This window comes from Musa acuminata, chromosome BXJ2-5, assembly GCF_036884655.1.
Source record: "Musa acuminata AAA Group cultivar baxijiao chromosome BXJ2-5, Cavendish_Baxijiao_AAA, whole genome shotgun sequence".
Lineage (NCBI taxonomy): Eukaryota > Viridiplantae > Streptophyta > Magnoliopsida > Zingiberales > Musaceae > Musa > Musa acuminata.
In genome coordinates, this window is record NC_088342.1 from 31286031 (window position 1) to 31296725 (window position 10695).

Here is a 10695-nt window from a genome sequence, read left to right on the forward strand (position 1 = left end):
GGTTTATTATGAAATTGTGTGTTCCTCTCATGCCCACCAATGCACACTGCTTTCCCATTCAGTTTTATGTACACAAACATCAATAGGTTCTTATTCGCCTTCACCTCCTTTAGTGTTGCGTTTGACTTCTCTCCCACTTGACCTTATAGGGCATTCAACAATTGCACTTGCCAATGCGGTATTGTTGTGGTGATCCTTCTTTGGCCTCCACTTAGGCTTTTCTTAGAATTCACCTCGTAATGCATTTAGCAAATGCACAACTCTCATTCGAGGTCTTAGTAATGAGTCATTGCTACTCGAATACGACCTATTCGAGTCAGAAGATTTTTCCTCCGCTTAGCCCTTCTCTAACTAAAAAGAAGCTCTAAGGGCATTGAGTGCCTCTTTTTGTTGCAGGCATTTCATTATTGGATGTTGTCCACCACACAAGACATTTGCTGGATAGGACGTTCCTTCTGCATCCATGGTTTGTTAGAACAGATATTTCATTTTGGAAGAGTCTTATGTATTTTAGTAGTAGGCTTTTAAGTTACTTGTAGAGAATACATTATGAATTTTGAACAAGTCGGAAGCTGCAACTTGTAGGAAACATTGTCTACTTTGTCGATGATTAGGAAGAGCCCTTCGTATTTGCGCACCAGTCCCTTGTCCACTTTCTGCCTAAAGAACCAAAGAGATACTAGTTGGAGCTTCACTAGTAATTCATTGACTTTGAACTCCAGTGGTCGCCTTCCCAAATTTTCCCACTTCATCTTTTTGGTCGTTTCTCCAAGTATGTTCATGTAATATCTATGTTTTGTGTTTTGATGTCATTCCTTTGTATAACGATATGCTAATGGACTATTGGTATAACCGATTGCTAAAGTGTAAGGAGTTGATGGTTGTTGTTTGATAATGATTTCGAAGGGGCTCTTGTGTGACGTAGAGCTCCGCTACAAGTTATAAAACAATTGGGCTATAAAGTGTTTTCTGAAATGTTTGCTTGTGGATCCCGAGTGAGGCACTTTCTCTAACCCATTTTCTCTTTTATAGGTCCTAAGGGACCATGAGAGGTTTCAGGGAGGCTGACCTTTACGGACGGATACGCAAGGGTGTCGCACAACTTAGGCAAAACCGCCTAAGTCCGTGACAGTAGTGCCGGTGATATTACTCCAGGAGTGAGTTTACTCATTTAGTTTGGTCATCCGTTTAGAGATGGAGACTTGTGGAGAAGTATAACTTGGATCCCAACAACTTGGTCCAAAACTGTTCCAAGAACCGTGCATATCGATTACTGAATATATTTGTACAAAACTCCCTAATACTTCATCACATTCTTCTTCATCAGCTTGGTCATGTCCTCCACTAACTAGTGTAGGGGAGCAGCAATGAATGTTTCATACTTTAAGAATCGATCGACCACCACATGTATCAATCCTAGTCCCTCTACTTTGATAAGCTTGATATGAAGTCTAAAGAAATGAACTTGAGAGGTGACTATTCTGGTCCATGGTACTACAGGTCCTCTTGAGGATGTCTTAGGCACATGATTTTGATTTTGTATAATCTCTTTCATATCTTTAGCCCTAACAATTTTGTAGATTTAATTCTGAACTTCTATTGGTAACTTTTTTATTTAGAACTCTTTTATGAACTGATGAGCCCCATGATTGGTGCTTAATTCCTTCTCCCTTTCATACCTCTTCCTATGCCATAATGCCTCTTTTACTAATTCGTATTGCTCTTCTCACGAACATCCACTTGGATGCATAGCTTGCATGAGTACTCACATGACACGAGCCGGCAATTCCTTATTGTATGGACTTTCTATCATCCGTTAATCTTTCGACTCGGATCTCTAGTTGGGATTCTAACCCTACTTGTGTGGACTACCCCTAGGAATCGTTCCCTGCTTTCATAGAGCTCTAACAACTTTTGATTGACAATGTTAGAGTGCAGCGCCAACTCAGCCAATCCTTCTTTGGTGTTTCAATGTCATTCAGGTTTCCCTTTTGGTTGTGCCTCTTTTGCATGAGAGAACTCTTGCTCTGTGGAAATATCGCTACAAATGTCACATTCCTTTTGAGTGGCTTTGCTCTTTTTCGTGAGAGTCCTCATCTGCTTCTTCGAAATGGTCACACATTGTTGCTGCTCCTCTTGTACAAAAGTGCTAGTTTTGCACGCTGACCTGCCATAACAATTCAATATTTGTTTAACCCGGTCCGATACCACTTCGTCACATCCTTAGCTAGGACTGCCTATGGTGTACGTGCAAGCAATATTTGTTCGTAAAGGTCAGCCTAGACCTTAACCTTGTGTAGTCCACAAAGGACTGACATAGAGAAGAAAAGATTAAAAAGATGAATGTGTGGATGATATGTCGCCAAACGCATACAAAAAAGGTAAGATAATTGAAATTGAGATCAGCATAGAGCAACCAGCTTTTATTAGGCCCAAAAGATTCCAAAACGGACTAAATGGTTGCACACAAAGGGGATTGAGGGTAGGTGTAGTACACAAAGGGGGCTGAATGGCTCCACACAAGGGGGGTTCTGAAGGTGAAAGTAGGTGCACACAAAGGGGGTTCTAAAGGTTGATCAATCACATGGTAACAGTTGATATGGACCAATATATTCATAATATAGGTATATTTAATTTCGACTTCGTTTTGAATATGAATAATCAGTATTTGTAATTTTAACATTTGTTTGCAACATATTACCTAAACCATGATAGGGTAGCCATATTGTTTTGTTATACTATGGATCTTGGTAAGACACAAACTTATTTGAATGTGTACTCAAATGATAATTAAAGATTTGCTATGCTAATAATCTGAATAATTATTTTTTGCAGTCGAGTGGTGGCTACAATTTAGATGGTCTGCACCCAATCAAAAATAGGTTGCGGTTAGCGTGCTTTTACAAACGATGACAATGAGTGGATGTGAACTTGTCAATGTTTTCCTTGATTCACACTATGGTTTGCAATAGGTTATCATATAGACGGTTGAAGAAGCTTGTATATGTATACTATAATATATGTCTATTATATAGATGGTGTGTCATGCTCGACAAGGAGTTAGAGACTGATTGCTTTGATTTCTAGTTCTACGATGAAGATTCTCAACCAATATTGGAGTGGGTCGAAGTAGAAGAGAACCTAGGAGATCCTTTGCTTGATGAGGTAGGAATTATCATGTCTATCTTGTTTTATCCTTGAGGTTATAAAGGAAGAGGAACAATGTCTCAATAGGAGGAAGATCTTCTTGGTTAGAATGTAGTAGTTGGACAACCTCGAGCCAGTCTAATTGAGGTCATGGCACCCGACAAGCATAGTTGTCTGCCCAACGTGCAAAGGCGAAAGGGAAGGAAATAGCATTGACCAATCCTTTGAAAAGGATTGACGAGCAAAAATTTTAGTCTAGTGACCAAACACCTTAATCACAATCATTGCTCTACGAGGTCCATAGAGATAGTAGCAATGTTAATGATAGTGCCTTAACCGATGATTGTCCTATCTACTCAACCTCAAGGTGGGGTATAGATGGAGAAACATTCTACATATGCTACCTAAGGTACATATCACGAAGCTCAAGGAACCACGCATAATATTTATAGTCACAACCAAGGATTGAAATTTCGTATTATACCAAAATTTTTGGACTTATTCGGTGCGGTACGATACTATATACCGAGCGGTATATTTTGGTATATCGCTCGGTATATATATATATATATATATATATATATATATATATATACAATTATATATATATATATATAAAATTCAGTAAACCACTCGGTTTACCTCTATGTGCGTGTGACGTCACCTCTCTTCTCGGGTGACGTCGTAGAAAAAAAAATGCAACGTCACCTCCCTTCTTGGGCAACTTCGCAGATTAAAAAAAAAATTGTGATGTCGCCTGAGGCTATGTCGTCTCCCTTCTTAGGCGACGTTGCCGAGGCGACATCGCAGGTTAAAAAAAAAATTGTGATGTCACCTCGCACTTCTCGGGCGACGTCGCAGATAAAAACAAAACAAATTGCAAGCGATGTTGCCCGAGAAGAGAAGAAAAAAAAAATCTTCGCCTCTCTCCGCCCCGTGACGTCGATGCCTCTTCTCTGGCGTGCGGATGAGAAGTCGCCGACAGACGAGAAGGAGAGCGGCGATCTCCAGGTTCTCCCTTTTTTTTCCTATTTCTTTCTTCCCCTTCTCCCTCTTCTTTCTTCTCCCTCGGTCACCGTCGACGATAATGCCTCAATCGACGACGATAACGCCTCAATCAACGGTACCGCTGGGTAGCGGGCGGTCCGTGTATCGATCTACTAACGGACTGGTACGTACCGCCTGGCAAGGTTCGCCGTACCATACCGTACCGGCGTTTCGACCCGGGCTCGGTACGGTACGGTGTACCGAGTGGTACACCTAATTTCACCGATTTAACCCTCCGAAAATACTTAAAAATTAAAAAAAAGTTAGGATAGAGTTTTCAAGTTACAAATATATATAGTAATAGTATAAGTTTAGCAAAATCAATGTAAATTAGCTAAGAATAGTATCACATATCTTTTTCGGGCTTTGAGGTAGTCTTGTTCGAGGTTCGTATTTCAGCTCGTTATAGATTGAAATATATACAGAAAAATCAGTTGAATTGTTAGACTATTTTATTACAATATAAACTCTAAAATTCAAATGAATTAAATAATCATATATCTAGATATACCTGATTGTTAATTCTACCACCAAAAGGAACGACGGGCCTCTACGGGTGGTGGATCGGGGTCCTCGATCCGATACATATCAATATGATACGATTGTTGGACCCAATCATGAAATTGATCCTATGACATAGTGTATTGATACACCGTATGCCATTGATGCATCAATGTGGTGCTGATCGTAGATTGATCGTCATGAATCATATTTGTCCGAGGCATCTCTTGAGGCATATATTGGTGTTGTTCTGTATCATGCTGTTGCTCATAAAAGGATGACCAATTATCACCATACTGTTGTTGCCCGTATGATTCTCCATAATACGATGGCTGTGAATACGATGAGTCTCTTTCTATGTCTATATCATGTATGCTCTGTCGTATTTGTTCATATTCATCCACTGCCATCCCCTTCCCCTTCCCCTTCTGCGCATAAACTTGACCAGTACCTTGTCGAGTTCCATGATCTGAATCTTGAGTGGCATGTGTAAAATATTGCTCCTCGGTCCATTCACCACCCTCAAGTTGTGTAGACGAGACCAACGACTGCCCGGCATCACCGCCATCATCTGTCGAGGCACTGCTGTCCGTGTTGCTGTCATGTCTCTGGATCGAGCGAGAAAGAGAATGTGATTGTGAAGGTGTCTCGTCGCCCGACTCGATTCTTTCCAACGATGCAACTAATGCTACTGCCTTCCCCTTTGCCTTTGCACGTTGGGCGGACGAGTGTGACCATTGGGTATCGGTAGTTCCTCGAGCAGTTTGACTCCTACCATGTTATAATCCAGGGGGATTTTTCACCTGTTGGGGTTATGCTTCTTCTTCTTCTATTGCCTCGGTGATAAAACGTGAAGGACGCTGAGGATCTCCCGCCTCATCAAGTATAGGATCCTCTTGGTTCTCTGCTGCTTCAACCCAATCTAACATTGGCTCTGAATCTTCGTTGTAGAATTGGAGGTCAATGAGATCAATATTTGATTCTTCTGGCTCCTTATCCAACTCAGCACATCGTAATTTTAGCCGCATGTTATAATGGACATATACTAGTTTCTCTAACTGTCTGTAGGAGAGTCTGTTGCGGACCTTCGTATGAATCAATGCAAACGTTGACCAATTACGTTCGTAACCACTAGATGTTGTTGTCTGTGAAAGTACACGAACGACAACCTTCCTTAAATGTGGTGCATCGCCTCCAAATTGTAGCCACCACTCGATTGTAAAAAGATATAAATAAGATTTTATTAGCATAACAAATAATTAACATTAAATATAATTGATAATCAATATGTATAACTTTTCCTCACCAGGATCCATAGTGTAACGGCATGATACAGCTACAACGTCGGAGAATGAACCAACTGTTTCTCGAAATAATCGACCCTCCATAAGAGCATCGGCTGCCTCGGTAGTGTTTGGCAAGAGCCGATATATAACATTTCGTAGTGTCGTTAGGAAATTATTTTACGTTCCGAGAGCATATCGATATTGAATTGTCGGGTTTAGATAATACGCTGCAAAATATAATTTTGTTAGTATGATTTTTTATTATCTAAATAATAATAAATTAAATTATTCTGAATATGAATTTACCTGCATTATGGATATCTTGATCCATATGAACTTCGGTCCGACGATCAATGATTCGTACATATTGGTCGGCCTTAAAATCATCTTTGAATGCTTTCCTGACCTCCTCTCTTGTTGAAATCAGCATATATTTAAGATACGGCATTTGTGGACGCTTGTCCATATCGACCTTACAAAAGACAATATAAAGTGGTTCCACACCTTTTATGATTTCTGCTATAGTCTCCCAAAATCTAGAGGAAAGAATGGTCTTTTCTATCTTCTTTCCATCACTCAATTTCGAATATCTGGATTCAGACTACTCTTGTGAGCTAGCCATTGCCTTCAAGCCATGCCTTTTTTGCTGTAATGACTTTAATGCAATAAAATTGGTAGCAAGCCAAGTAATTCTAGGTCGAAGTATCTCACCTTTTACATACTTTTGCATTAATGTGTGGACCCAATGATGATTATATATAAACTTTGTAATTGATTGTGCTCGAGCTACACATTTCTTGACCGCATCCAACTCACCAATATCCTTCAGCATTAGATCTATGCAATGAGCTGCACATGGAGTCCAAAACAAAGTTTTTCTTTTTTCCATCAATTGCAAACCGGCCTTTTTGAAATTCGCTCTATTGTTGGTTATTATTTGGACATCATACTGTGGTCCAATCTCCTCTATCATAGTGTCCATCAAGCTCTCAATGTAGTTTGCATCTTGGATCTTTTCAGAAGCATTAACAGACTTATGAAACACCACTCTTCTATTGCAATAAATAAGAAAGTTGATGATACTCATTCTTGTTGGTCCTGTCCAACTGTCACACATCAATGTCACCCTATATTCGTCTCATTGCCTCTTGAAGGATTTGATCCAATCCTTTAGTTCTGCCACCTCCTCATCTAAGTACACGCCGTAAATCTCCTTCAGTGTTGGAGGTTGGATCCCCGTGCTAGACTTTTGAATAGAGGAGATCATGCTCTGATAATATGGACCTTGGGCTGTGTTGGCTGGAATCCTATGAAAGTTGAACCATTTTAAGATTGCCTTCCCAATATCCCGTGTTTTTTCTTTTGTGTATGCATCGTCAATCCGTGTCTGTTTCGCTGTTTGTGGGGGATAGGCTTGCGGATCAATATCAACAATATCTGGTGCGGACCTCCTGCCAAGACCTCTCATAAAACCACGGAGTCCACCATACCTCATGCTACTAGTTCGGCCTAACTGAGAAGGAGTAGTTGGTTGCCTCATGCTGGTTGGCCTCTGGATTCCACTACCACTGCCATGCTCTAATTGTGAGTCAGGTCGTCGATGCCTCATTGCTTCATCGACCGTATACTGATGCTCCAATGATGCACGAATTCCAACTGTAAGATTCGGGTCGACTTTATCGCCGCAACCCTCATACTTATCATAAACTGGTTCCTGTGTAGCCCTATGATATTCTTCCTCAACTCTTGCCTTCTTTTTTAATGTATTTTCCTTTGCTTGTTTAAGCTTGCTTTGAAATAATTTACGGATCTCCGTTGGAACATTCTTGCATTTTGCAACATCAGGATACCCACTAGCCAAATGCATTTTCACTCGAGTTATTCCTCCTCCTTTGCCAATGTAGTCACAATAAATACATTGCCAATGATGACGGTTTCCATCTAGCTTTCGGGCATGAACCCATGCATCATCATGTGGTTGTTCCTTTGGTGCCATGATCATACCAAATTTAAATCAAATAAACTATAAAGTATAAACATATTAAATTGACCAAATATCGATCATAAATCACTAATCACAACATTAAGTAATTTTATTAAAACATAACTAATCATATTTTATTATCATAAATATGTTACATGCATAAAAGAAGTATTAAAATAATTAGATACACTAATTACACAATTAATATAGTTAATTTTTCACTAATTACTTCTCTTTCAACACTATAAACATGACAAACACCCTAATAGATATTAAAGAAATTGGATTCACATAAAATCGAACAAATTTCGATTAAATCATTATTAAAATGACTAATTATAGTATTAAATAACTTTAATAAAACATAATTAAACTTATTTTACCATCATATATATGTTAAACACATAAAAGAAACGTTAAATATGTAATTTTAATCCAATATGATTCAAATTATGATAAAATTATCATTTATCTACACTAATTATACGATTAATATAGTTAATTTTTCACTAATTATTTCTCTTTCACCACTATAAACATGACAAATACCCTAATAGGTATTAAAGACATTAAATTGATATAAAATCAAACAAATTTCGATTAAATCATCATTAAAATGACTAATCGTAGCATTAAATAACTTTAATAAAACTTAATTAAACTTATTTTACTATCGTAAATATTATTCAATATTTACTATGCATGAAAAACACTAATCATAATCTTAAATATCTTAATTACTCTCTAATTAAATAAAACGAATACATACCTCTTGATTAGAAAGTTCTTCTTCTTAATCTTCCTAAATTAACCTCGATTGAATTCACAAATCGTTGCTTTATAGAGTTTAGGAGAGAAAAAAAAAGTTTGAGAGAGAGTTTAAGAGAGTATAATGAAATATGGGAGAGAAGATTGGTTTAAATAGGAGGACACATACCGAGTGGTGTCGGGCGGTAACGGTCGATCGTTACCGCCCGATATTACTTCGTATCGTCCGATACGAGTTTTTTTTGGTGTACCGCCCGGTAGCGGGCGGTCCGCGTACCAGTCGCCTGTCGGACTGGTACGTACCGCCCGTACCGGGTGGTACGGTTCGGTATGGCAGATCTTGCCGCCTGGTACGAGCGGTATCATTTGGTATTGTAGACCTTGGTCACAATGATAGAGGAAAGGGGAAGGCAATCGATGACTTTGAGTAGATGCAAAAGTCTCTATAATGTAAACACAAATAGGAGTCCGTCGTATTCAAAGCCTTTATATTATAGAGGATCCTATAACCAACCAACAAATATGTAGTGATAGTTGGTCATTCTTTTTTAGACTGATCTTATGATACTCAACCTCCTCACCCTTGCCATAGTCATACTTGCCTTAGGAGGCTCCTCGAGCACTTGCCATTCATACGAGGAGACAAATGACATACGGTTTACCAGCACACCATGTCATGGGAGTGGTTTCAAGTTTCAAGGTTGGATCCATAGTCGTACCATATATATATACATATATACATATATATATATATACATGGTTTGCAGTACCGGTCCGTACCGCCCGGTACGAGCGGTACGTACCGGTCCGACAGGCTTCCGGTACACGGACCGCCTGTTACCGGTCCGGTACTGTAGCGGTACTGTAGCACTGCTACAGTGCTCGGCACGCTTGAATATACCGCTCGGGACACCTGGGTGTACCGAGCGATATACCGTACCGTACCGGTACCGAGCCCAGATCGAAACTCCGGTACGATACGGTATTGCGAACCTTGTATATATATATATATATACATATATATATATGCAAATTCATATTATTAAGGATCCTGATCCATCGACTATGGAGTACGTTGTTTATTTTGGTGGTTGAAGTAGGTACAAACAAGTTGCTTTTGTTTATTACTTAATTTGCTGAAATCGTAATGTTTTGACAAATAATCGAACATCTCAACTCGTATCTTTGTAGATGATTCAAAATCAATAGAAGAATGAAGGAACTCGTATCTTTGTAGATGATTCAAAATCAATAGAAGAATGAAGGAACGTACAGAAGTTGCTTCCGTTTGTTACTTAATTTGTTGAAATAGTGAAGTTTTGACACAATCTCATATCTCAACTCATATCTTTGTAGATGATTCAAAATCAATGGAAGAAACAAAAGAATGTGCAAGTTGCTCCTCAACAATCCAAAAAACATAAATTCTCTTTCTCATCCTTGTTTGCACCTTTTTAAATTTAAATTGCATTAAATTTTGATTAAAAGGGTTAAAATAGGATTTTTTTTATATTTTTCAGGTAATTTTTTTGGCCATTTTCTGGCAAATTTCTTGGAAATTGATACGTACTAACATACCTATATATGGTACATTAGTATTGATCAGTATGTACCAATCTAGGCCAGGACTGGTACCAATTTCCAAGAAATTTGATCAGTTTGCACCTTTTTAAATTTAAATTGCATTAAATTTTGATTAAAAGGGTTAAAATAGGATTTTTTTTATATTTTTCAGGTAATTTTTTTGGCCATTTTCTGGCAAATTTCTTGGAAATTGATACGTACTAACATACCTATATATGGTACATTAGTATTGATCAGTATGTACCAATCTAGGCCAGGACTGGTACCAATTTCCAAGAAATTTGATCAGTTTGCACCTTTTTAAATTTAAATTGCATTAAATTTTGATTAAAAGGGTTAAAATAGGATTTTTTTTATATTTTTCAGGTAATTTTTTTG